Source organism: Amblyomma americanum, chromosome 8, assembly GCF_052857255.1.
Source record: "Amblyomma americanum isolate KBUSLIRL-KWMA chromosome 8, ASM5285725v1, whole genome shotgun sequence".
NCBI classification, from domain to species: Eukaryota; Metazoa; Arthropoda; class Arachnida; order Ixodida; family Ixodidae; genus Amblyomma; species Amblyomma americanum.
Window position 1 is genome coordinate 83,215,460 of NC_135504.1, and position 27,662 is coordinate 83,243,121.

At 46.0% G+C, this 27,662-nt stretch overlaps 1 protein-coding gene and 1 long non-coding RNA gene across 3 annotated transcripts in view; one reads left to right on the top strand and one right to left on the bottom strand.

Annotated features, from left to right (window-relative positions):
• Positions 1-287: 287 nt before the first annotated feature.
• Positions 288-9,545, top strand: LOC144101966 (uncharacterized). The gene is made up of 3 exons (XR_013308119.1): positions 288-545; positions 4,695-4,772; positions 8,272-9,545. It is a non-coding gene; the product is annotated as an uncharacterized LOC144101966 (long non-coding RNA).
• Positions 9,546-9,686: 141 nt separating this feature from the next.
• LOC144101965 (uncharacterized) overlaps positions 9,687-27,662 on the bottom strand; it is a 112,677-nt gene continuing 94,701 nt past the window's right edge. For both annotated transcript variants that reach the window (XM_077635208.1, XM_077635207.1), the window contains 3 exons: positions 23,592-23,785; positions 13,951-14,277; positions 9,687-10,055 (listed from right to left, as the gene is read on the bottom strand). The gene's annotated coding sequence lies outside the window, so the exon portion shown is untranslated. The remainder of the gene's footprint in view (positions 10,056-13,950; positions 14,278-23,591; positions 23,786-27,662) is intronic.

The window sequence follows — 27,662 nt, forward strand, 5'->3', positions numbered from 1 at the left end:
CGCCGTAACTGCCGCTCGCAAAGGCTGTCGTCTGCTTAAGCGCTTAGCGGTTTATGCAACGATAAGGCAGTTTAGGCATGCAGAATTAGTTTTGGTTAACTATCACGCATCTAGTAATTATTTTCTGAAGGTTTTGTGATGAATCTTATTAACACAAGTTATGCATTACAAACAACCACTCAGCCAGTGAAAAGTTTGGCGGGATCTAAATACTCATCTGGCCACTATGAAGTAAAAAGTTTATTTTAGTTTTTTTTTTATAAACGAAGGTTGGTTGGAGGCTCGTTCAGGCGCGTTGTGCGGAAGTATGTCGAGTCTCGTGAAACGCGCGGATATAGTGGTAAGGCTCACAGGCGTCGATCTAATTTTCACGGCATGAAACATAGCTCGAGCGCCGTTCATAATTTTCTGCGATGAACCGCTTCGTAGCCGCTTGTTTGAAAAGCGCGCACTACGTTTGAGTGGCGAGGCGGGCCTTCAAAATCATGCAGCGCACATAACTTTGCGGCGATCGATACAAGCCTGACGCACACTGTTCGACGCAGGTATAAGATTTTCTTCTTCAATTCTGTGCCTGAGCGCCTGAACTTTGCGCAGCAGCTACAATCTGTTGATTGAGCTGGTGGGGTGAGCGATTCTGTATAATATGTGCAAATTTTTGTTCGGACTCTACTGTTCATGAACTATTCAGCTTATACGCTTAGGGCAGCTGCGAATGGTAGAGCAAATGTAGTTTCATGCGTGCAAGTTCTGTATTTCTGGGTGCATTGCTCTTCAGGAAGGTGTCTTCAATTTCCAGCTCTCAGGCGGAAGCATTTCCAAGTTGTAAATGTGCAGAGACGTATTTTCGCGTATTGACTGGACAAGTATGAACTGCAGTCTTTTCTTTTTTGCTTGTTTGTACTTTCCAAGATCAAAAATCACATTTGGTCCAAACTGCGAGATGCACTTTGTCACGACGCAGCTGGCGTACGTCGTGGTAAGGCGGGAGGTGGGCCACCGAAGGGGAGCAGGGGAACGCGCCGACAAAAGGGAGAGGCTCTCAGGGCGGCGTCGCGCGCGAGTGTCGGGAGCCTCGGCCTAAGCGAGGGGGTATGGTCCGATCAGACGCGTGTGTCGTAAAGGGTTTCTCTCCGCTCGTTGTGGCATGTTTCTAGTTAGTCACGGCCGCTTGCTCGATGGGCCAGCGCCGGAGGCGAGCGGGCAGCCTAGGCCAGAGCGGCTAACAGGACGCATGTGTCGTAAATGGTTTTTCTTACCCTCGTTGTGGCATTTTTCCCGTTAACCACGGAAGCTTGCTCGATGGGCCAGCGCCGGAGGCGAGCGGGCATCTGGGCACCCTAGGCCAGAGAGGCTAACAGGACGCATGTGTCATAAATGGTTTCTCCCCCCTCGTTGTGGCATGTTTCTAGTTAGCCAGGGCAGCTTGCAGCGAGCCGTGTGTTCGATATTTTGTGCTTTTCTTTTGCGTTGCAGGGCGTGTGTTTTATATTGCGTGCTTTTGGCCGCTTGCTCGATGGGCCAGCGCCGGAGGCGAGCGGGCATCTGGGCACCTAGGCCAGAGAGGCTAACAGGACGCATGTGTCATAAATGGTTTCTCCCCCCTCGTTGTGGCATATTTCTAGTTAGCCAGGGCAGCTTGCAGCGAGCCGTGTGTTCGATATTTTGTGCTTTTCTTTTGCGTTGCAGGGCGTGTGTTTTATATTTCGTGCTTTTGGCCGCTTGCTCGATGGGCCAGCGCCGGAGGCGAGCGGGCAGCCTAGGCCAGAGCGGCTAACAGGACGCATGTGTCGTAAATGGTTTTTCTTACCCTCGTTGTGGCATGTTTCCCGTTAACCACGGAAGCTTGCTCGATGGGCCAGCGCCGGAGGCGAGCGGGCATCCGGGCACCCTAGGCCAGAGCGGCTAACAGGACGCATGTGTCATAAATGGTTTCTCCCCCCTCGTTGTGGCGTGTTTCTAGTTAGCCAGGGCAGCTTGCAGCGAGCCGTGTGTTCGATATTTTGTGCTTTTCTTTTGCGTTGCAGGGCGTGTGTTTTATATTGTGTGCTTTTCTTTTGTGTAGTGGTATGTTGCTTCCGAAATGTGGCGGGAAAGTCACCTATTGGCTGAGGGTGTAGTTTTGGCGGGAGGACAAGGAGATGTGCGCGCGCTAAGGAGAGAGCGGGGTGGTTGGTCGGTGGCAGCCGGACAGATCGGTCGTGTGCGGCCGGTGGTGGTCCCGGGGTCGCAGAGTTAGAGAAGCGAGTTGCTTGAGCGGCGGCCGGGCGGGTTGGCCGTGTGGTGGCCGACGGTGGTCCGGAGTCGCGAGAGTGTTGGAGTTTTGTCTTTTTTTAGTTAAAGTGGAGAGGCCGAATTCTGTCACCAGTCGCGAAGTACGTCCCCCGGGTCACTCACGAGGCCGGCCCGCTACCACTCCACGTTAACATCTGGATGCAACAACATCGCACAAGAGAGTGAGGGAAAAGCAATATCGTGACTCACTTCTTTGATCATTGCCTGTGACAGCCACATCTACAACGCCATAGTCCAGACAGAAGGAACACGCACGTCACACAACAGCTAGAGCGCTGGTGCGTGTGTGTTCATTCGGTCTCCTCTTTAGCGCTGTAGATATGGAAGTTAGAAACCAACTCGCCCAGCATATTGTATTCTGGCCTGTGACATCTAGTGAAAGGGATGTTTACAATTTCTCTGCTGTGGATATATTCTTTAAATAAGGTTTTACGATTTTCTCTGCAGCGTGGACATATTTCAACCCCCGACTGCAGACCGTTGAGATGTGTTGACACACGCCGTAGACAGCAATGTAGACAGGGATTTAGGCAGCTGCGAATCTCGATATCAACTAATGCATTATTCTCTGCCCACTGGCTCACCAGTTTCCTTCTCCTGGACTGGCTTCCTGTCAGTCTCTTTTCCCATCTCCTACGCCTTCTCTCTCATGGTGGAGAGGACGGGAGAGGAATCTATCATTCAGCACATTTGCAGCACCAGAGTGCCGACCTATCTTCTTGGCGCATTAAAGACGTATGTGTTTATGAACTTTGTCTTGGAAGAAGCATTCACCTCTGATGTCTACATTACTGAGGATTTGAATTAAGCTGGTGGATGTGTAAAAGTAAAGCAGGCCAGAAGACTATAGACTCGCAACAGTGACGCCGTGTAGAAACACAAACACATTGCAAGTTAAGCAGAATCGAGTTGTTATTCAGCTCCAACGGTTACGTAAGTACTGATGCCATCGTGCTTGCTTGCAAAGTACAGGTTCTTAGCAATGAAGAGAGTGTAAGGACAACTGTGACTGAAGAGGCACCACATAAAGATTAGGATGGTCATCGCAGTCTCATGCCAAATTCTACCTTGGCAAAAGGTGCGACTAGGGGCTGAGCGTTCTGGACGTTGGTCACAGTTGGGCATTATTTTGAATTATGTTCTCGCTACCTATGCTACACAGGAAATTGGCTGAAAAAAACTACCACATTAATTACTGTGCAATCGTCAATGTGGCTGGTTGCATTGAGGCATAATTATGAATAAAATTCTTTTCACCTTTCGAAAATGGACCAAGGCCTAAAGAAACACACACTGCACAGATGACTGCTCTGTCATTGCTGATCCTATTTTGACTCTTATTCTTTGTGCCCATTGTTTACTCCTCATTCTTATCTATGTGTTATTTTTATTTACTGTTATTCGTATGCTTAATCTTATACTTTGCTCCACACCTGTGTCTTGAATGTAGGGTGAATGCAATTCAAATATTAAACAGCCAGTTCACTGTCTGCGATGAGGGTAATGATGAATTGTGTGCATCCTTCTTGTAGCATCATTTGCAATGTTACTGTATTGTGATCACTGGCCCAGCTATGCCTACTTCAAGTGGCCTCCTTATCCCTGTAGACTCCCCAATATAATCTGCTGCTTACCTTACTGTCGGTGCCGTCTTGTATGTCTGCTTCACCCGTAATCCACTCTGTTACCTAAGGAACTGTGGGTTCATGTCACTGCATAACAGATTGCAATTAGATGATGATTGTGGATTTTTATGGAGTAAGGGCATCTATGGCCAAAGAGCGCCATGGCACAAGGTGTTTTCAGATTGCAATTAGAGCTCACTCCTCTGTGGATATTGAACAAATGTGGCCGCTCATACTTTGCTATCCGATGCTGTGAGTCAGTTGGTACAGTGGAGTAAGTATGCCCTGTAAACATATGGGTGCAAATATATATTAATAGTGAAATATGCATTCGACCCATGAGTGAAAAAATGCCATGTGATTTTTTCAATTGCTTTTGCTTAGACCTAAGCCATCATTCGCACTCCTAATAATAGGTTTGCCTTTGTATCATTGATTCAAGGTTGGTCTTAAAAATCATTCTGAATAGGGAATAAGTGGGCATCATCTGTAGTGTAAGGTGTTTGTCTATGTTTTTTTGCCTATACTCCATGCATTTTTCAGTATTACAGAATTGCACTACTTTTTCTACTAATATATAGCACCATTCAACTCAAGCTGAAATCTCTCTATTTCCTGCTCTACTGTGTGTGCACTGTGCTTGTGTTTTCAGACATCAGCATGAATATAGTCTTAGCAAGCAGAAAAGCAGACTGTCATTTAGGACAGCTGTCTCTACCAACCGTTGCTTGCCCCCTTCCTCCCCGTTCTTTGCACTGCTGTCCCACTTTTCAGTCATGCAGAACCAACTAGCCCAACGCCCTATGTTTGTGAGCAAGCCAAGAGACCCACCGCTGCTTCTCTAGTGCGCAGGTAAGCTGCGACACAATGATCCTGAGCATAACTGGGTTGGATTTACCCACACATGCTCTAAACGCTGCTTGGTGTGTACTATGTGCACTTCTCTCTCTCTCTCCCTCACTCTTCACCTCCGTCATTCCTTCCCTATCCTGGAGCAGTTCAGATGCCCAGCCAGTGTGATGCAGTTTACCTGCCTTTACTCTCTATAACTTTCTTCTCGTCATGAAGATGAGTACATCGTATGAGAATATCATTTACAAAAAACGTCTGCACTGAGCTGACGGGCCTCCATCACTCCCTTATCCCTAATTCCTGTTTATCTCTATACTACTGATGTGATTCCTGCCATCTTGTGATCAAGTCGGAAGCACTATAGCATTCTGTTGGCAGGTGAATTTGGCTAACTTTTGAGCCCTGCAGTGTATATTAGCGCCTAAAAGAAGGTTGCCTCTTTGGCTTCCAGCTTCATGTTCTGCCTGTTTGCAATTTTTTTTTACAACAACGAGGTCGATTCAGGTCTGAAAGGCTGGGGCACAGCCGAGCGACGCAGGCTAAGAACTCGCGGCCGGCGACCATGGCTGATGCAGGACGCCAAAGCTCTAGGACCAGGATGTCAATGATACCCCTCAAGCTCCACCAAATGTTACACGGCAGCCAGCCGAAGAAAGAGACACAATGATCGATGGCAATAAGATGATTTAATGGCTGCTGGCCTAACGTGAGCGCTCCTGCCCGTGCCACTGCACAGTTCGACGTCTTCGTCACAATATCTTTCAGATGCAGCCTGCTAATTTCTTTCAAGAATGATAATAATTATTTATTTTATTCAGCCTCCAAGACAATCACAAATCTAGTGCCAGTAAAAGTTTTCTGGTTTGTGAAAAATCTTAAAGCAGCAGGTTTGTAAACTGCACAGTGGGACTTGTCACACCCCTTAGAGCTTTTGCTGTTTTAACGAGACGGCATTAAGGGCACTGTGTAGCAGAAAAACTGGCCTCGGCATTTTTGGCCATGAGTGAAAAATCTATGAAAGATCTGTGGAGAAGCAACCTAGGTGACAGGTGGGCCACCTTGGTTACTTGACCTTGTTACATCATCACAATCTGCCCACCAGTTTGTGAGCAAACTGCCCACCGTGGCAGGTGGCAATAAAATTAATGACCAGCTGAGAGAGGTTGTTCGGGAAGAGCACCCTGGGTCTCGCAACCTGCACCTATGGCAGCACCTGCTATCACAGGGCAGTGGTGCATTGAGTAACTGCTGCGCCACTGTACAAAAAGTGGTGAGAGGATTCCCAGGGATCTGTCAATGTAAAGCAGAGAGACCAATTCTGCATGCATGTGCTTTAACCCATTAATGCTATCACGTTCTGCCGCAGCAGTAGCTCGTTGGTTAAGGTGCTTGGCTGCTGACTCGAGAAACACGGGCTTGATCTTGGCCTCAGCGGTCAAATTTCAGTGGAGGTGAAATTCTAAAGGCATGTGTACTGTGCGATGTCAGTGCACGTTACAGAACACCAGATGGGCGAAATTTAAAGAGCCATTCACTACGGTGTCCCTCATAGCCTGAACCGCTTTGGGACATTAAACCCCCACAAACCAGCTATGGCATTCTACTTTTAAATGCATAGCTTAAGCGTGCCCCTAGCTTTTTTCTTTGCTTTTGCGCACTAAAAATCTCAGAATGCTTTCTGCTATGCCGTCATTTGGAGGTATTTGGCAATAAAAATGAGTCATTCAAAAACCTCTGGATGCATTTGGGACGGAGTTAGACGAAGTTTCTGGCGTTCTTGTATCGGGGCAGCATAGCTAAGTGAACAGTCTTTTCGTCGAGATAAACACACTGCTTGGTGTAGCACATTCTTTTTCAGATGATTTTTGCTAACTGATGTAAACAGCAAAATACATCACAGTGACTAATATTTCCTTGCAAGCTTTCAGGTTTTTAAACAGGAACTCAAGCTACATCTCAAGTGCCATGCTGAGAGTCCTAATGACCATCTTGCAGATAAAGTCACACTTACTGCTCTCAGTATCATATAAAAGTTTATGGTATTTGCAGTCTGTATCCCTCTCTGCCAAAAAGCAGCACATCAATTTATGTCACCCTGAAGCTTAAGTCTTCCTGTATTGTCACGGCCGTGTTCAAAAGAAGCAGTGAAAAAAAGAATTTTTTCCTGCAATAAATTTTCGAAATTCGCAACTACACTGTAATGTGGCATGAGAACTACTGCAAAAATATTTGCAGTAAGTATGTGATGCCATCTGCTGATGTGTAATTGCAGAAAAATTTTAAAGTGGAGATGGCAAATCGGCATCTTGAGAAGCAAATGGATCAAGGGAACATCAGTTATCTTGCCTTCACATTACATGCACCGCCCGTGGCCGTTTCTTCTTAATTTCAACTGGAATACTATCAACAAGTCTTTGTTCACTCACACACTCTGCTCTTTTCTGGTCTTTTATTGTATTTTTTTCAAGGTTCAAGGTTCGTTTATTACATGTTTATGGCACAAGGTTAGAGACAAACATTGGAATACAGAAGGAGGTCCCAAAATCAGAGACTGTGGACGGGACCTCCTGTAAGAACAATTGTAAAAATGAATTACAGGCAGCAGATGCAAAAAAAATTAAAGTTTTTGGCATCATAAATGAGCAGTGAGTGAAATACGAGAAATAATGCAAACCCTTATTTGAATAAAAAATGATTACACACCTAATATCATACAGACCAATACAAAAGACAACTCATTGAATAATATAAATAAAAAACTAGTACCATATACCAAGTAAAATACTATTAGGAGGATTGTAAAAACTGACGGAGAACGGATTTAAAGGCACAGATATTAGGTGATTGCTTAATGCTAACTGGTAATGAGTTCCATAATGTAGTGGCAGTGAAACGAACTGTTTGCTTTCCATAATTAGTGTTAGGTTTAGGAAGTAAAAAGTTGATGTTATTAGCAAAACGCGTGTTGTTGCGACACAGATTTTGATCACTGCTAGTTAACGAAAAGGGAAGTAGATTTCTAACACATTTGTACATAAGGGTGCATAATTTGTAGTCGGTTATTTTGGGCACTGATAAAATATTGTATGATAGGAGCAGACGAGGGGCATTTGCAGAGTTGTGACTAAAAGTGATAATTCGAATTGCTTGATTTTGAATAGTTTGCAGAGAAGATAAATGCGAATGATACGTGTTTCCCCAAGATGAAATGCAATACTGAATATAGGAGTGGATGAATGAGTAATAGAGGGAAATGAGAATGGGAACATAGAAATACGGGCGAACTTTAATTAATACTCTAATACCATACGCCATTTTTCGGAAAAATAGATCAGATGTGGGTCTGAAATTCAAGATGTTTGTCCAGTACTAAGCCTAAAAAGAATACGTGATCAGCTGAAAGGATTGAGTTTGAGCCTATGCTAACAGACGAGTTTTCGAAAATAATTAGACGGGTTTTCGCAAATAATTACCACTTACCATTTTCCTTTTTTTGTAGCATACTGATTTGCCCTCAACTGAAGTTCAGCCCTTTACTGGAACTTCCACATTTATGCCCCTTAGGTGAGTACCTTTAAGATACAGCTGGTATATACTATTCTCCTGAGAGATATTGATAAGCTACTATTAATCAACTGAGAGTGTCTACCAAATGCACTCCACTCAATTCTTATTCTCCTAATTATTTCACTCGTATGGTGTGGCACTGGAGTCACTGTTTGCTTTAGATAGGAGTATTCCCTTGAACATCAATGAACATAAATTCTGATAAAAACATCCTGATGTCTTTCTGTGACAAACATTATCTTTCACTTCTTAGTTACTCTTTCAGTGGCCGTGCTGTAGATAAGGTATCGGAGTAAAAGTTGTCTTGCTGTCATTTTTGCGCATATCATGTCGTGGTCTAATCGCATTCACTACATATGTACCAAAAGCTCTAACAAAACTAGATTATCTACAGTGAAAGCTAAGGATCTCTCCAAAAGACACAATGTTAGTAATGTGTAGACCTCTAATCCTCCATTTTTGATGATGCTTCTCTAGTTTGAAACCCACATAAGCAGCCAGAGACTAACAAGTTAGAAATGCAATCCAAGGAAATTCTGTGAGTTTTATTTGCCATTGTTATGATCGTGACATTTCATCCTTTTGTACACTTCTTTCATAGAACTTGTTTGCACTCTCTTCCCACTGCCAAATTCAATCACTGTAATTCTTACATTTCATTGTCAGTAAAAATTCTGACATTGCATTATCAGTTCTTAGGCTACACTCTCAAATAACCATTCTATATGCTTTCTGCCAGAATCATCAGTGAGAAGACATCTAAGCTTGATACCATACTACACATGTACTTTACTATATTTTTTAATTTTTTTTTTGTTTTAGAACCAAGTTTGATGGAGTGCATCTGCTGCTGTCTGGCGTAAAAGATATCTTTGATTTGCTTCACTAAGCCTAAGCTTCAATCCGATGGTGATTATATTGCACTGAGTGGATATGCTTGTGTCTTAGATCATGAGTCTTGCTGCTACTCTGCACATTGTGTGGTGGCTTGAACTGGACCCTTTTCTTGCAGGCATGCGTGACTGCCACTACATTGAATTCAGCAGTGGTTGACCAAGGCAGTGAGTTAAGCTTCTTCTGGTTTTGAAGCCAGTGAATATTATTAGTCTGGGCTCAATTAATTCACTACTCAGGATCATTCATCTGATTCCTCTGGCCATCTTTGTGCCTTGTAAAGTTGTGAAATAAATTTCCTTTGCTTGACTACCCATGATGCTTCTGTCATTGGCTTCTGGACAGCAGGGTGCAGCCTTTGCTGTTGTAGAGATTGGTGGGTTAGTGGGTGGCACTACTGGCAAGTGATAGCATCTGTCATTCACCCTCACTTGTCAGTGGTGTGATTTTGTGGGATGGCACAACTGGTTTTACTGTTTTAGTAAAATGCCTTGAGGGTTACCCATTTGATAACCTAGTAGACATTCACATCAGGAAGGAATATGTCTGGGCGTGTTGGTTCACCATCACAAATGCCCATCATTGTCACAAACAAAAGTGGTTCAAACGCCCCCTTTCTGCATAGGCAACACACAACATAACCTTATAGTTGATAAAGTGCTGCATTCTGCGGTGACGCGCCAGGTTAGCCGCTCGGCTGAAGTGCTGTCCACAGTTGGTGCACTCATGCGGCATCTCCTCCAAGTGGACCAGCAGGTGAGTGGTAAGCAGACGATGGGCCACTCTCAGGTATGGGCCTGCGTGTATCTGGTAACACTGTTTCTGTGTGGGAAAGGATGAAAGGAGGAGCAGAGAGGGCACACTATTTATTTATTTTATTTCGAAGATACTGCCAGTTTTATTTGAGGCCTTAGGCAGGAGTGAGAAATAAGATAGAAACAAACATAACACAGCATAAAAAGCACTGCAAAACATTTTTAGCACAGTTTTTGCATAAAAAAGTAAAAAAAATGTAGGCACATGAATGCTAATTGTAGACCATCGCTGTGGTAGAGAAAATCACAACAAATAAATAAAACAGGTTATACTTCATCTGTTTCCAATACAAGATTTACATACCTAAGTTTTTCTTTAGCGCGCTGCAGAATGACTCGGCCGATCGACTTTCCACTGTGTTTGGAGACAGCAAGTTCCAATCTCGGACCGTTCGTGGGAAATATGAATTTTTGAAAGCGTCGGTTTTACTAGAATATTCCTTTAATTTTTTTGACTGATGCGATCGCATTGAGCGTGTAGTGACTGGTTCAATGTACTTATTCTTTTCTACTCCTAGTTTGTCATGGTACAGTAAATACATGATCTTCAACCTTTCCCGATAGCGTCTGATTCGTAGTGAGTCTAAGCCAGCCTGTTTAACAAGTACGCTTGGTGAAGTGCGCCAGCTATAGGAACTGAATGTAAATCTTACCGATTTTCTTTAGATGCTCACCAACTTATTGATATTTTGCTGGGTCCATGGATCCCATACAATACAGCAATATTCAAGGATTGGTCTAATGTAGGTTTTATACGCTAGAAGTTTTATTTCTTGTGTTGACTGTCGCAAACATCTCCTCAGATATCCCAGTTTCTGCATGGACTTTTTTGTGATGTAGGTTACGTGTTCATTCCATCTGAGGTCAGATGTTAGAATTACACCTAAGTTTTTGTAACTTAGTACAGAAGAGAGAACCTGTCCATTGATGCAGTATTTAAAGGTTAATGGTTGCCGTTTTCTGGTGACTGTCATTGCTACTGTTTTCTTTGTATTTATCTTCATTTGCCATGTCAAGCAACATGTTTCGATAGCGGTAAGTGAAGAATTTAATACGGCCTTGTCTCTTGGGCTGTTAATTTCATTATAAAGGATGCAGTCGTCTGCAAACAACCTGATTTTCACCGGTATATTTGTTACTATGTCGTTAATAAAGATAAGAAAAAATAACGGGCCGAGAACAGATCCCTGTGGGATGCCGGAACGAACAAGTGCTGGCCTTGAACACATTCCATCAATGAACACGCTTTGTTTCCTTGATGAAAGATATGCCTCTATCCATTGTAGCAGTGAGTCATTTTTTAATATCGGTTTTAATTTTAGAAGCAACTTTTGGTGACACACGCGGCCAAATGCCTTTTCGAAATCTAAGAAAATCATGTCAACTTGGCCTTGCCTATCTAGAACTGCTGCGATGTCGTGAACAGTTTCGACTAGCTCGTTGTAGTCGATAGCCCTTTACGGAACCCGTGCTGCCTATAATCTATGATGTTATTAATTTCGACAAACGTCATATTGTGCTTGAAGATAATATGCTCGAATGTCTTAGCAGATGTGCAGAGTATTGAGATGGGCCTGTATGAAGTAATTAATGAGCGGTCTCCTGTTTTGGGTATTGGTGTAATCTTGGCATATTTCCAATCATTTGGTAACTCTGCTCGCGACAAGGATTTGCTAAATAGTAAACACAAGTATTTTGAACACCATTCGGCATACCTTACAAGGAAGGCGTTTGGTATGCCATCAATTCCCGGGGATTTTTTAGTATCTAAGTTAAGCAATAATGACAGAACGCCTTCTTCTGATATGCAGACATTATCGATAGGAAGACAATTAGCGGGTAGGTTGAAACTTGGTCGTATACCATCGTCGTTTGTAAACACAGAGCAAAACAGCTCATTAAATGACACTGCTATCAATGCTTTATCGGTCACTGTTTCATTATTTATGCAAAAACTGGGCAAGGGCTCCTTTTTTGAAGAGAAGTGGCGCCAAAACTTTGCCGGGGAAGAAAGGAGAAAATTCTTCATAAAAACAGTGTAGAAGTGTTTTTTGGCTTTACTGATACTGTCTTTCAACTGCAAACGTAATGCGCAAAGCTTATCTGCATTAGTTGCCAAGGGCACCTGCGATGCTGCTTTCTAATTTTTTTCGCTTTTCTTCCCAGACGTACAATTTCTTTTGTTTTCCAGGGATTCATATGTTGTGTTCTCTTCAGCCGCACGGGAATGAAGTGCTTGATGCACCTCAGAACAAGTTCTTTGAAAAAGCACCACAGGTCGTCCACGCAGCATTCAGTTGATTCAGCAAGAAGGACAAAGTTAGAGAAGGAACTATCTAAGGCATCTAATATGTCGACGTCACTAGCACGTGAAAAGATTGGCACCAAACGTTCTTCCTTTTTGTTTTTTGTCACATATTTGAGTTCCAAGGTTAAGCATATCATTTTGTGGTCAGATATGCCCTCAGTAACAAGTATTTTTGGATCACGCTGAAGTAGGCTACTGCTGACTAGGAAAAGATCTAATATCGAACAAGTGTCGTTCAGGATGCGGGTTGGTTGCTTTACCAGTTGTGTTAAGCCGTGCAAAATTATTAGGTCAACAAGTGGTTCAGCTGCCCCAGACAGGGGATCGGGAAATGGGCCGTCCCAGCAAATAGAAGGCATATTGAAGTCGCCGCCAAGTAACATGTTTGAAGAAAGACTTTTGGTAGAACATAGAAATTCGTTTAGTTCATCAAAAAACGTAATATTGCTATTTGGGGGCCTGTAGAATCCGCCTACGATGAAGTATAATTCTTTTATATGTACTTTCGCGATAACACATTCAATCGCAGGTATGTCAGGTAGACGTGTTACATTTAGCGCTTCTTGAAATATAATTGCCACACCACCCCCTCGGGAATTCCTGTCTTTTCGAAACATACTGTAACCTGGCGGTGTAATCGCATCGTCGCGAATGCTAGAGTTTAACCAAGTTTCTGTTACAATTATGAGCGGTTTGTACGCTGATACTATGCTCTCCAGGTCTTCAGATTTATTTATGATGCTCCGAGCATTAAGGTTGATGCATCGAAGAGGTCTTTTATTGCAAGTTTCGGTTCAGCTTTGACGGCTATGCCTGCTTGCTTGTTTGCCAACAGGAATCCTTCTATTGCTGTCTTCGTCCCATTGAAACAGCTCATTATTTATCTTGATTTTGTCGTAGAGCAGCTTAACTTTCTACTTGCTCTAATTTCGCTTGTGCTGTCCCATAATTTCTTTCACTTTTGCCTAGTGGGCACTGAAAAATCCTCCGAGACTGAGAGTTTTTTGCCTTTCAACTTGAAGCAATTCTTCAGTACATCCATTTTTTCACGGTGGTCCATCAGTTTTATTATAATTGGCCGTGATTTATCTGGCTGAATCTGGCCTATCCTGTGTATTCGTTCAGCGGACGTTACTCGCACACCAAGCGTGGTATCAAATACGTCCTCGACTACACTTTTAATTAGGTCATCATGTGTTTCTTCGTCTTTCTGGGGAATACCATAAACCAGGATGTTGTTCCGCCTTGAGCGGTCTTCTAAATCAGTCAGTTTGCCTTCTAAATTTCGAATAGCCTTCTCAAGGCTGCATATTTTTACATTCATTTCCTTGATGGCTGTTACTGGGGCTTCTACAAATTCTAGTTTAGATTCAATTTCATTTAGGCGCCTTTGGATGTTCTTTTGGCCTTCGAGTAGTTCAGCTAGCATTTGTTCAGTCGGGGGCCCGGGGTTGGGCTCTACATCGCCGCAAAGCATCAACAAAGATAAAACAAAATCATTTAAATCAAGGAGGACCGTAACGACACTATGTGGGCACGTCAGCTGAATGAAACGTCGGTCGCTTGTTTTAACAGTAGAAAATGTGTTACTGACCTGCATGTAAAATACGAGCGGGTTTGACATGATGCTGACACGCAGCCAGCCGACGTGCCCACTGAAGGAACTTGTAGGCAGCGTTCTTTTTATAGCCGGAGTTGTTGATGTCGATGAAGCTGGCCGTGATAGTGCCCATCGATCGTCATAGCACGGTGGTTTTTGTGCGCAAGCTCTGTGGGAGAATGGCACTTGGATGACCGGGTACACAGAAGCTTGACAGGATGGCTGGTATGCACAGTCTCCGTAAGGGGACGGTGCGTCGATGACCGAGCATGCTGATGCTTGCAGTGTGCTGGCCGTCAGTGTCGAGACAAGGAGGAACATCTGCATGTAAAATACGAGCAGGTTTGACATGATGAACACACTAGCCTCGCCGATGGCACAAGGGATCAAGAAAACTAGGGGTGTGCGAATATTGAAATTTTCGAATACGAATCAAATACGAATATGAAGAAAAAATGGCTTCGAATAATGGATCAAATATCTGGTCAGCACAAAAAATAAATTCAGAAAAGATAAACAAGCAAACATTGGTATAACAGTATCCAACCTGTAATGTAGTCAGGCAAAATGCAATCAATAACACGACAAGACTGGAAGCAAAAATAACATGATGGCTAGTAAAACCTCATTAATTCGGAGTTCAAAGAACTGACAGAAATGCCCGGCTTATTCGAAGGTCGGTTTATAAAAAGCCCCGCGGCCCCGAAAAAAAAACCTAAAAAACTACCGAAAATGCGGCAGTCAGATGAGGCGGCTCTATCGTGCAAATACGTGTAATCCCGTGACGAGCACATGTGTTTCGGCGAGCTGGAAGACATCGCGAACATAAGCGAGATGGGAACGCACATTGATGCCAGAATGACAAGACTGCTTCTAAAGAAAAAAAAATGACCAGCGATGCGTCAGTCAGCGTCTGAAAGCGGCACGGTACTGAGACACTGGACTACTGGCGAATGCGCGGGCCGACCGTTGCCATTGCCACGGGCGAGTGGCGAAACTCGGAAACCAAAACTACGCGGCCAAGTTATTTTTTTGACCTAGTGACAGGGACCCTCCGAATGTTATCACGCCTGCCGTTAAGCCCACTTAAGAGGTGCATGGGTTACAGTGCACCATGCAATAGGCGGGATTTTTACAGGATCGCTTGCCCTGTTGTGACACCTCTACTCGCCCCTTAAGGAGCCTCACGCGAAATTCTGCAAGTAGGCTTTCCCGCATAGCTTAGTTGACCAAAACAAAGTGGCGGTGGTCACGCTCAGAGAGTTAAGATGACAGAACGAATGCCATGGGTGTGGGCTTTAATTAGATAACATATTACGGAAGGATAAAAATAAACGCGCTTTCGCGCTGCAACTGTTAGAAGCGGGTTGTCCCCCATCCTCTTTCGCAGCACGTGTGGTATGTGGGAAAGCCCACTTGCGGAATTGCGCACATGGTCAAGCCTAGCGGCATCGGAATGCGATTGGTCCACGCGATAAACGATGGAGAAGAAAGAGAACAGGGCCTTTATATTGTTTTCCTGGAACTTTAAACTCTATATGCAGATCATTTGCCAGATATTGTGCTTTTGCCGCAATCAAATTTACGAAAGTCGGCGCGGTATACGATCTCTGCCAAGTATTCGGGAATTTTAGAATATTCGAAAATTAACGAATATCATTTCTCGAATACGAATATGAACCGAATATCAAAAATATTCGATTCGTATTCGAAATTCATTGTGGTTGGAGCTGTGATGACCCCCATAATGCGCAGGTCCACACGGGACGGAGAGGCAAAGAGACACCGTATGGCTCAGTTTAAACAAACAGGTATATTCAATAATTACACATGATTAAGGTTATACATCAGAGGCTGGGGCGTCCGAGCTTACGTGCCGACGACTTCATGGGGGCGATGGAGTGGCTCCGGAGTTGGGCTCGAGCGGTTGCTGGCAGAAGCTGCACGCCGTCGGGCTTCGGCGCTGAAGGCCCTCTTGGCGAACGATGTCGTCCTCAGCTCAGCAGTAGAATTTCAATAGTCGTCCGTTTCTTCGAGGATGGTTCACAAACCCTTCCTCTAGTGTCGTTCGGCTTGGAAGATGAACAGGAGGCGAGCTTGTAGATGATGACAGCAGAGCATAATTTTACAACAGAACAAACTTTGCACTTCTTTACTCATCGACCGGGCAGGTTAGTGCCTAAGTAGCATCACATTACATGCTAAGCATGGAGCCCCAGCTCAGACTGGACTGCATCCGTTTACATGCGCTTTTAAGCACTTGATTAACAAAGGGCTAAGGGCGGTCATTTCCAGTGGCCCGCCCAAAGCATCAATTCTCCAATCCAAAATAACATGCGAGATGGGGACCACCCCTTTGGGTTGGGCTTAGCCTCGAACCCAGAGTCTGTTAACAATACAAACTAAATAAACAACAAAAACGCCACCACTCTCTCTCAAGTGAGAGTATACACAGGCTCTCTCTTCGGAGCTAATTCACTAGCGCCTGTCTTTCCACATTCTTGGCGAGTACTGCCTGTCCGCCATGACAGGTGTCCGTCGCGGCCCTTCTGGGAAGCTGTGGGTGCCTTCCCGGCGATAGCCCACGACAAAGGGGGGGGGGGGGAGGGAAAGAATGTCGTCTTCGCGGTAGCGCATAGCGTCGGCTGTGGTACGGCGCGCTCTGGCCCGCTGACAGCTCCTTTGTCCTGGAATGTAACCGGAAATTGGGGAGGATAAAGCCTGTTTCCCCGGGGCGGCGGCGGGTCCGGTTTTTCTGGTCGTCACTCAAAGAGCATGGCTGGGTAATTGATGATGCCGCTGTCACGGGTCTCCGTCTACGCCGCGCCGTCGAACGTGGATCCTCGTAGCACACACGGAATGTCACACTCGCTCACCCTCCAGAAGAATGTTCTCCGAACATTTGAGTCCACGCAGCTCCCCTTGTCTTTCTGAATCGCCTCGCACAGTGCGTCCGACAAAACACTTTTCGCTGCACTCAACACCACTGCACAACACCATATGCCTCCGCTGTCAATACTGGCGTCTCCAGGGGCAGCACTGATCTTCTTTTACAGATAAACATGAAACTCAGCACTCAAGCCTCTCCTTTCTAGTCCAAACTGGACGAAATAAATTTACCACAGTTACAAAGGAGCTCCCACTTCTAGCACGATCACGGCACAGACAAAAATATAGATAACGAAAGGAAGTAGGGCAGGTTCTGCATGCGCTCCGCATGCTCTCCTGTGCAGGTGTTACTTAATGACAGAAAGGTTTAACTACCAACTCCGATAACTTAACACATAAGCACAAAGCAATGTTATGAGCTGTGGCATTACACAATTCTAACCAGTTCAAAACTCCGCTCTGTTTACGCCATTAGTCCGACTTAGCTTTCCGATTTCGCAGCGGATATCGGCCTTCATGAGTCATACTAAGTAAGTCTGTGCCCCTTTGTCTGCTTTGGGACTCGCGAGGGCTCGTGGCAGGAGCCTCTCCTGGCGTTATCTGCGCGGCAACCTCGCGCGCTTCTTCTTCTAGCAATGCATGAAGTAAATCCGGTGGCATTCTGGCCGTCACCTCTGGCGCCTGCCGAACAGATGCAGGAGAGGGCGTTTCTTGCGAACTATCTGCGCGCTCCGCTTCACTACTGTCCCCATCAAAATCCGCGCTTTCCCTTTCCTCATTTCGTGAATACTGAACCGGTGCCGACTTGAGGCGATTTGCGTGTATCCTTATCAAGCGCCGGTTCACGTCTCGGACTCTGAAGTTTACCGGAGAAAGCTTCTCGACAACCTCGCACGGTCCTCTCCACTTCGTCTGGAACTTACGAGCTAGCCCAATCTGCCTTTGGCAGTTTTCAATGTACACGCTGTCCCCCACATTAAACGGCGCGTCTCTAGCACTGCGATCGTGCACCTCCTTCCTGCGCTTCGCCGCTTTCTTTAAGGACTCCTTTGCGATGTCCCTCGCCACTTGCAAGCGCGATTCTAGCTCAACCTTATAGTCGTCCAGTGAAGCGTATGGGACACGACGGGGGCCCTCTGGCACTTCACTAGGCTGGTCCGGGTCTCGGCCGTAGAGAAGAAAGAATGGCGATTCGCCCGTGCTCTCGTGTGCTGCGGAATTGTAGGCAAACATTGCATACGGGAGCCACAAGTCCCAGTCCCGCTGGTCGCGCGAAACAAAATGCGACAGGAACCCGGCCACGGTTTGGTTCAGTCGCTCCACCGCGCCGTTGCAAGCCGGATGGTACGGTGTTGTCTGCTTCTTAGCGATCTTAAGCAGCTCGCAAACTCTCCTCATTAGCTGCGACACGAAGTTCGTTCCCCGATCTGTCAAGAGTTGCCTCGGGGGTCCATGTCGGAGCACGATCTGTTCGACAAATGCTCTTGCAACCGTGTCTGCCTTCTGATCTGGGAGTGCTACCGCTTCCGCGTATTTTGAAAGGTGATCGACAAATACTAAAATGTACTTGTTTCCGGAAGTGGTCGTGGGCAATGGGCCCATTATGTCCATACCTGTCCGCTCGAAGGGAGCCGAAACCTCAGGGAACGGCTGAATTGGAGCTGGTCTTCGTCCCTTGGGTGTTTTTCTTTCGAGACAGGAATGACACTTCGCACAGTAGTCTCTAACATCCTGTCGCATGCCACTCCAAAAGTACAAACGCTCCACACGCCTGCGTGTCTTCGCTACGCCAAAATGACCGGCGCATGGCGCATCGTGAAACGCGCGAAGAACCCTTTCTATCCACGACCGAGGTATGACGACTCTCTCCCAAGCGGTTTTCTCTGGTCTCCCTTTCCTGGTTGGCCTCGTGCGCCGACACAGGGTGCCGTCTTTGCCAATGAAATAACCTAGCTGTTCGGGGTGAGACGGTGCGTCCTCTAAGCTTTCGATTATTCGCTTCAGGTCCGGATCTTTGCACTGCTCTGTGCGTAATTCGGCGGGGTCGACTACGGGGACAAACTCATCTATAGCTGCCACGGCAGCTGTGCGGCTGAGTGCATCAGCATTCAGATGCGTCTTTCCTGACTTGTGCTCAACTTCAAAGCAGTATTCCTGCAGGTGTAGATTCCATCTAGCGAGTCGCGAGCTAGGGTCCCTGACACTCATCACCCATTTCAGAGGATGGCAGTCTGTGACTAGCTTGAATTTGCGGCCGTAAAGGTAGCATCTGAAGTGCTTTACTGCCCAGACAACGGCGAGGCACTCCCTTTCCGTAGCTCCGTACTTTTGCTCTGTGGGGCTCAGCTGTCGGCTAGCAAAAGCAACGGGATGTTCTTTGCCCTCGATAACCTGAGATAGCACGGCACCAACTGCGAACTTTGACGCATCTGTGGCCATAACGAAGGGCAAATTAAAATCCGGGTGGCGCAACAGCGGTGCACTCATTAGCTTCCTTTTCAGGGCCCCAAAAGAATTCTCCGCGTTTTCGTCCCAGCGAAAGGCGACATTTTTGGCTGTTAAGGCGGTGAGCGGCTTAGCGAGCTTGGCGAACTCCTCTATGTGCCTTCGGTAGTAACCGATCAGGCCGAGAAACTGCCGGACCTGGCGGACGCTAGTCGGGGATGGAAAATCCGAGACACACCTTAGTTTCTCAGGGTCCGGTCGCACGCCGTCAGCTGAAACAACGTGCCCGAGGTATTTCACCTCGTTTTTGAGGAATTGGCACTTAGAGGGCTTCAGCTTGAGACCCGCTGCTCTTAGTCGCACCAAAACCTGCTCAATATCGCGCAAATGGTTATCAAAACTGTCACTGTATATGATAATGTCATCCATATACACGAAGCACAGCCTCCCCAGAAGACCTGCCAGGATAACATCAGCGGTTCTCTGCCAGACAGCAGGGCTGTTGGCCAGACCCATCGGCATTCTTTTCCATTCATAGTGCCCTGAGGGCGTGTTGAATGCCGTTTTCTCGGCATCTGCCGGATCCATTGCTATCTGCCAGAATCCCGCCGCCATGTCCACTACCGTGAAGTACCTGGCAGAGCCCAGCTGAGAAAGCGTCTCCTGTATATTGGGGATGGGGTATGGATCGATGCGAGTTACGGCATTTAGTTTGCGGTAGTCCACTACCAATCGATACGAGCCATCTGGCTTTTCCACCAATAGTGCTGGTGCTCCCCAGGGTGACTTTGAGTGTTCGACAATGCCGCGATCAATCAGGTCCTGCACCTGCCGCTCCACCTCCTCACGTTGGGAGTAAGGAATCCTGTACGCACGCTGGTAAACGGGCGATGAAGTGCCGGTTTCTATCCTGTGCTTTATAACGCCACAGCAGCCCAAATCCAGGTTAGACGCGGCGAATACCTCCGAGTAGTCGTTCAGCAAACCAGCCAGAGCCTCCCTCTCCCTGGATTTTACGTGAGAAAGATCGAACGACACCTTTGGAGCAGCCGAAGGACTAGCATGCTCTACAGTTGCGAGTACCGTATCGGTGGGCTCACGTTGCTCTATCGCAGAGGTGAAGAAAGCCAATGTTTTGTTCTTGGGAAGGCTCAGTGGCTGCTGGCTACAGTTAACCACCCGTAGGGGCACTCTGTGGGCGTCATTAACTGTCACGAGGCACGCGGCTGCCTTCAGGCCATTGCTGAGAGAGTCGACCGGCTCAAGCACTCCCACGGCGCCGCTCTCTACATCTGAAGGCACAAACGCGTACAAAATGTGCTCCGACCAAGGAAGGACGACCGCCTCCTCGACCAGCCGGACGGCAACCCGCGAATATACCTTCTCCAATGATCCCACTGTTTGACGGGTGTCAATATCGGTAATGCGAATCTCAGCCCCTCTCCTGTTCAAAAACGGAACTTTTGAGCCGCCCGCATTAACCTCTTCCTCAGAGAATGAGACTACTACCTTCCCTTTTCTCAAAAAATCCTGCCCTAATATACCTGACACTCCGTTTGGCAGAGACACCGTGTCCGGGCATACGTAGCAGGGGTGCTCCAATGCAATTCCGCCGAGAGAGAAGTGTAACTGGTAGAGTCCACTTATGCCAAGAGGATCCCCCGTTATGCCTACAAATTTGGTTGCCATACCACCAGACGCTTCCAACACCTCGCGGTCCCCCTTCCTTCGAAGCGTGTTAAAACTGCTCTCCTTAAGCAATGTCACCTTTGACCCCGTATCTATCAACAATTCCATACAACAACCATTTAACTTGCAACGCACAACAGGGCATGCCTCGTCGGCCACACAAACTACCACCACCTCATCATCTACTGCTCCCTCCCCACGCTCCTCAGGCTGGGGAGGACTAACTAGTTTTATGTCTCGGTATCTGGAGTCCCGCTGTCGGCTTGCTTAGGGCGTGTCTCGCCTGCTTCTCTTTGTGGCTCCCCACGGCGCACGTTTTGGCAGAACCTGGCGATGTGTCCGCGACCCTGGCAAGCGAAGCATACGATTTCTTCAAAATCTCGCATACCGCGCCTGTAGCTTTGTGGCGGTCTCCGGTTTCCAGCGAATGGGCGCTGTTGAGCGCGCGCTTCAACCTGGCGTTCTACCTGCTGAGTTAGCAGCTGTTCCAAGCGATCTAACCGCTCTGTCAAGAGAGCAACCTCAGGGTTGAGCACCGCTCTCTCTATGACGCGTACTCTCGCTGCGGCTGTCGTTAACGCCTCATTTTGTTCCTCATCCAATGCGGCCTCCACGGCTTGGTCGAAATTGCTCGGCTTGCGCGAGAGCACGAACCGGCGCACGGGGTCTTGCAGACCAGCCACGAACAAAGCGGTCATTTCCTCTTTAAGTATATCCTCCGCGTATTTCTTCCTTAGCTGGTCTCCTTCCTCCTCCCTGCTTAAGGTATCGCGTTCTAGGCGCTGAAGCCGCGACGCAAATGTTCGCACGTCCTCCCCTACCATCTGTCCGGCGTCACGGAACCTCTGTACCCGCACGTGACGTGGTTCAGTGTCGAAATGCTCAAACGCGAGCTTCTTAAATTCCGCAAATGATTTTGTGGATTTTACTTTTTCGTCTCGCCAGGCAAAATCATGAGCAGCTCCTGCCATCTTACACCTCGCCATTCCCAGCATTTGAGCATCGGACCATCCCCCCATTTTCCCAATCTCTTCTAGCATGGAAAAGAAATCGCAGATTGGAACCCCTGTCTTATCTCCCGTAAACGTCGGAATGACGCTTCGTAATGCCAGCATGCTTGCTCCGAGCGACGGCTGTGGAGTGGGAGCTCCCTCAGATACAGTCATTCTTTTTTTTTCAAGCCCTCCAGTGCCTCAAGCCTCTCAAATGGGGGTAAAAGTCCCACAATCAGTCCCGTGATTCCCTTTTGATTACAATTTTGAAGTCATGAATGTCACCGCATTCAGAGGACATTTGCTTTTGAGACCCCACTTCTGACACCAGTGTGATGACCCCCATAATGCGCAGGTCCACACGGGACGGAGAGGCAAAGAGACACCGTATGGCTCAGTTTAAACAAACAGGTATATTCAATAATTACACATGATTAAGGTTATACATCAGAGGCTGGGGCGTCCGAGCTTACGTGCCGACGACTTCATGGGGGCGATGGAGTGGCTCCGGAGTTGGGCTCGAGCGGTTGCTGGCAGAAGCTGCACGCCGTCGGGCTTCGGCGCTGAAGGCCCTCTTGGCGAACGATGTCGTCCTCAGCTCAGCAGTAGAATTTCAATAGTCGTCCGTTTCTTCGAGGATGGTTCACAAACCCTTCCTCTAGTGTCGTTCGGCTTGGAAGATGAACAGGAGGCGAGCTTGTAGATGATGACAGCAGAGCATAATTTTACAACAGAACAAACTTTGCACTTCTTTACTCATCGACCGGGCAGGTTAGTGCCTAAGTAGCATCACATTACATGCTAAGCATGGAGCCCCAGCTCAGACTGGACTGCATCCGTTTACATGCGCTTTTAAGCACTTGATTAACAAAGGGCTAAGGGCGGTCATTTCCAGTGGCCCGCCCAAAGCATCAATTCTCCAATCCAAAATAACATGCGAGATGGGGACCACCCCTTTGGGTTGGGCTTAGCCTCGAACCCAGAGTCTGTTAACAATACGAACTAAATAAACAACAAAAACGCCACCACTCTCTCTCAAGTGAGAGTATACACAGGCTCTCTCTTCGGAGCTAATTCACTAGCGCCTGTCTTTCCACATTCTTGGCGAGTACTGCCTGTCCGCCATGACAGGTGTCTGTCGCGGCCCTTCTGGGAAGCTGTGGGTGCCTTCCCGGCGATAGCCCACGACAAAGGGGGGGGGGGAGGGAAAGAATGTCGTCTTCGCGGTAGCGCATAGCGTCGGCTGTGGTACGGCGCGCTCTGGCCCGCTGACAGCTCCTTTGTCCTGGAATGTAACCGGAAATTGGGGAGGATAAAGCCTGTTTCCCCGGGGCGGCGGCGGGTCCGGTTTTTCTGGTCGTCACTCAAAGAGCATGGCTGGGTAATTGATGATGCCGCTGTCACGGGTCTCCGTCTACGCCGCGCCGTCGAACGTGGATCCTCGTAGCACACACGGAATGTCACAGAGCATACTACTCGTGAGATGGCACCTGTTATCATCCCAAGCATTCCACAACTTTACAAGCAGTGCTCAAGGCCCCTTAAAAAATCCTCGAAGAACCGTCTTGCTGAGATGTATATCTACCATTAACAACGCTGAATGACCAAAGTTTGCCTTACCTGTAGTCGCTGGTCTGTAGGCAGTATCTACAGCAGTGCCTCCCTTCAGACTTCAGTGACTGCATGTTCTAATGGTGCTGCTCCAAGAGGTGTCACATGGAGAATTGGTTGATGCATGTCTCGCAGGAGGTGGCCGAGTGCACGGCGGACTCAGTGATTCCACTCACTGAGGGCAAACAGCGCAGAGATGTGCTCTGCACAGAAATCATGTTGGCAGCGAGAGCTTCCGGCACAACCTGCATTTTAAGTCATCAGATATGAGGAATACACATCGGCTGCAGAGAAGCAAAAGTTTTTAACTACAGTGTTTCACTCGATGTTGTCACTTGTATAAATTGTTAGGATGGCACATTTCTGGACTGTTTTCACAGGCGAGGAGGACAGCAGCTGCAGCACAGGGGAGGAACGCCTTTCTCCTCTCGCCATGGCCTTTAAGTTGGATTAGCAGCAGGCTCTGCATATGCTGCGTTGGGCTTGGATACCAGTTGTTTTCTTGCACTTCCAGCATACCTTTACAATCACCACTGATTTGTCTGCAATATATTTCAATATCTACAACTTCATACAATTCTACTTGCTTAAAATTTCATCAAACCCTCCAAATGCAGAAATTGTTGAAATGATTCTGGAAAAAGCACACCTGTTCCAATGTTTCAAGTCTTGAAATGGTGTCACATCATCAAAGGCGGGAAAATACGAAATGTTAACCAGCAATAGTTCGTACTAGTACTTACAAGTGCACCAACTACAAAGGAATAGAAAGCAACTGAAATAAAATTGGAATAGAATTGCAATGCTTTTAGATTACTCGCATGCAAGTGCCTTAAGTATCCTCAGTAATTACTTCAGTTGTTCTATGCCACTGAAAAAATGTCGACAGGATCCAACTCGCAGAAATATTTATGAGCAGACATGAAATGCATACTTGACAAGCATGTAGTAGTTTGGACCTTGTGCTGCGAGCAGAAAATAGTCACTTACTCACAGTTTAATATAGTTTTCAGGGTGAGACACCTGTGGCAGTCAAGCTGTGGTATAATAAATTGGCAGCTGCAGAAATCACCAAGTGCTACCATCACTAATCATTCAGATAAGAATCCTTTCCTACCTGACATGTGTGCCTGTTTTTTTGCTTTTCTGGATCATGTCTTGCAGCTGTAATATTGGCTTAAGTACGCGTTTCACGCTGCCTTCATTCTCAAAGGTTAGACAGCCCTCTGGTATTTAACTGTGTGCAGCGCATCGCAATGTCTCGTCAATGTATGCCATAAGTTTAGCCACAGAGCCAAAAAGTTAGTATTTTTACGCGTCACCAGAACATTTCCCATCTGACTAGGTCAAAAAGTGCCACCAGTGAAAGTAGAGTTACAGAACAAAGAGTAGACAGAGGTAGGAGGGTAGTGGAAGTGGGGGCTAATTTCTTTCCTTGTGTTTTTAAGTAGGAATAAACTTAACGACTATATTTTCACCTTCCTTGTCCAAATTTTTGTATATCTATCCACACCACTTGAAAACACACAAACATAAAACGCTCAAAAGAAAACTTAGGTTTCAGTGGGATTGTGACCAGTGTCTCTTGGCTAGATGGATGTCCTAACCACTCGGCCACGGGCATAAGGTTGTCGTCAAAGTTTCGGTCTGGTATTTCTGTCTGCCTAATAAGGAACTGGTGGCCCAGATGTTTCATAATTGGTCGCTTGTTATAACTCAAACAGAAAAAATTATGATGCCGAAAGGATAATGAAGGAAATCAAACAGGGTAGAATGTCGCTACTTAAAAATGCAATCTACATGAGAGAAGACGAAGCAGCGGGTATAAAAGGACCTGGGCTGATGTGGAGCAGATGAGATGGAATGGCACGAGGAAGGTGATGCTACTGCACATATTCTACAGGCTGTATTTGAAAAAATACAAGAGCAATAGACACACACAGTAGAGAGGGAAGTATTGAAATCAGAGCACGAATGAAATGAAGCCAGTGGCATAAAAGTCGGGACAGAATTTAAATAGCGAAAACTGTGCACAGAATACTACATGAAAGCAAAAACACTTTGGATTACAAAACATGCCCACTCATTTCCTTCTCACTAAAAGCTGGAGGTACACTTAAGCTAAGCGTTTATGCTTGTGTTAGGTTAATGGCACATAGGCAGCTAAGGTCATCATGCTCCAAGCAGAAGGTATAGAATAGTTTTCTGCAGAATTCTTAAAATTATGAAAAGTGATCGGTGGTGTAGACGGCCTAGTTGTGTTGCGTTTTATGGCACATAGACAACTCAGGGCATCATGCGCTAAGCTCAATGTAAGAAAAATTGTATTGCAGACTATTTTAGAAATATTAATTATCGGTGGTGTACAGGGCATAAAACATTGTCTTTGTATTACCTAATAATGAAAAACAACTAAATTTCATGAATGGCGAATATTAGGAGCTTTGAAGAAGGTCGATGAGTCCTAGCAGGCATTCTTGGATGGGCAAGGGTGTTGAGCCTCCCAACCAGTAAAACAAAACCTCAGCCTTCTTCTCAGGAATGAGAAGGTGGCTGAGGTGTTTCAAGAAATGAATCGAATCAGTGGGTAAAAATTTAGAGCTTGCTGGCAAAACCAGCTTCTCTTAAAAAGCTGAAAACACAAGTCGTGTCAACAATTGCATCTTCACCTAAAAGCAGCAATGGGTGTAAATGAATGTGTTTATTATAAAACTGAGTAAAACATTTGTTCCTAAGTTTTTCAAGTTTCGCCATGAGTATATATATGTGATGAACAGTTAGCTCTTCTACACATTTTTCACAAACCCGTTTGTCTTGTATTGACCATAGAAAATTCAGTGTGATGCGTGTGGCCTATATGGAGATGACATAAAATAACTTTAATGAAACGCTCCTGGTGCAAATATGACTTCCATTCACTTAGAACTGGCTTCACCAAGTGCTGTTTGCTGTTTACGTCATTGTTCCAAGCTGTCTGCCATTTTTTCCTTCATTTCTTTTTTACGAAGTTATGCAATCCTTAAAGGGTATATTTATTTTCTTTATTTCCTTGCCACAAACTTGAGCAGCACACAGATCTGCTCTCTCGTTGCCTTTTATTCCCACATGACTCGGAACTCAACACAGTGTTATGTTTTGTCCTTGAGTTGTGGCTGCTACAATGTTGTGTATGATGTCACCAATCATAGGAGTGATTGTGTTTCTACAGTGGACAGCAGTAGGTAAATTAAGAAGTCTGCATAAATAATACTGTTTGTGAGGTTCTCGCTTAGTATTTGTTCAATGGTTACATAGACGGCGTAACATTCAGCAGTGAAAATTGATGTGCACTGTAGATGCCTTACTATTTCAATCCAATTCCCTTGTATTATTGCGCTTCCAATGTAAAAATCTATTTTTGAGCCTTTTGTATAATATGGCGTAAAAGTACTGTATTTTTCCTCAAGTGCACAAAATTCTTGTGGAGTTTGTTTTTTACAGGACTGTGTAAGAGTAAAATCACAGATTGTAGGAAAAATACCATGGAGGTGATCTCATCTTCGAGCAGTGCTGGGTAATGTATCTACTAGGCTGAGGTTTTGGCACATATCTTCAAAATATAAGAGCAGTGGCCTGTTAGTCTGTGGCTTGTTGTTAAATGGTGCTTTAGAGGGGCACTTTGTGACCTTTGCTGACAGATGTATTTAGGTATTGAATGGATTTTCAGGATGTATGAACACGTGAGCTTCGTTCTTTCGTCTGTAAGTGATGGTTCGTCAGTTTCTACATAAAAACTGTCAATGGGCGACGTCCTGTATGCACCAGTGGAAAGACGCAAACCTAAATTATGAATTGAGTCCAATCAGTCAAGGTACGATGGTCTCACTGACCTATACACTTTACATTCATAATCCAGGGTAGAGCGTACGTACTAGAGAATGATAAGTTTGTAAGAGACACGCCCTGTCGGCACCGCAGTGTTTTCGCGACAGCACTTCGAGTGTGTTCAGTGATCAAGAGGCTTTCTTTCTCAACATGTTTATGTGAGGCACAAAAGAACTTTCTGTCAAAATTAATGCCAAGAAATTTGTGTTCATTTTT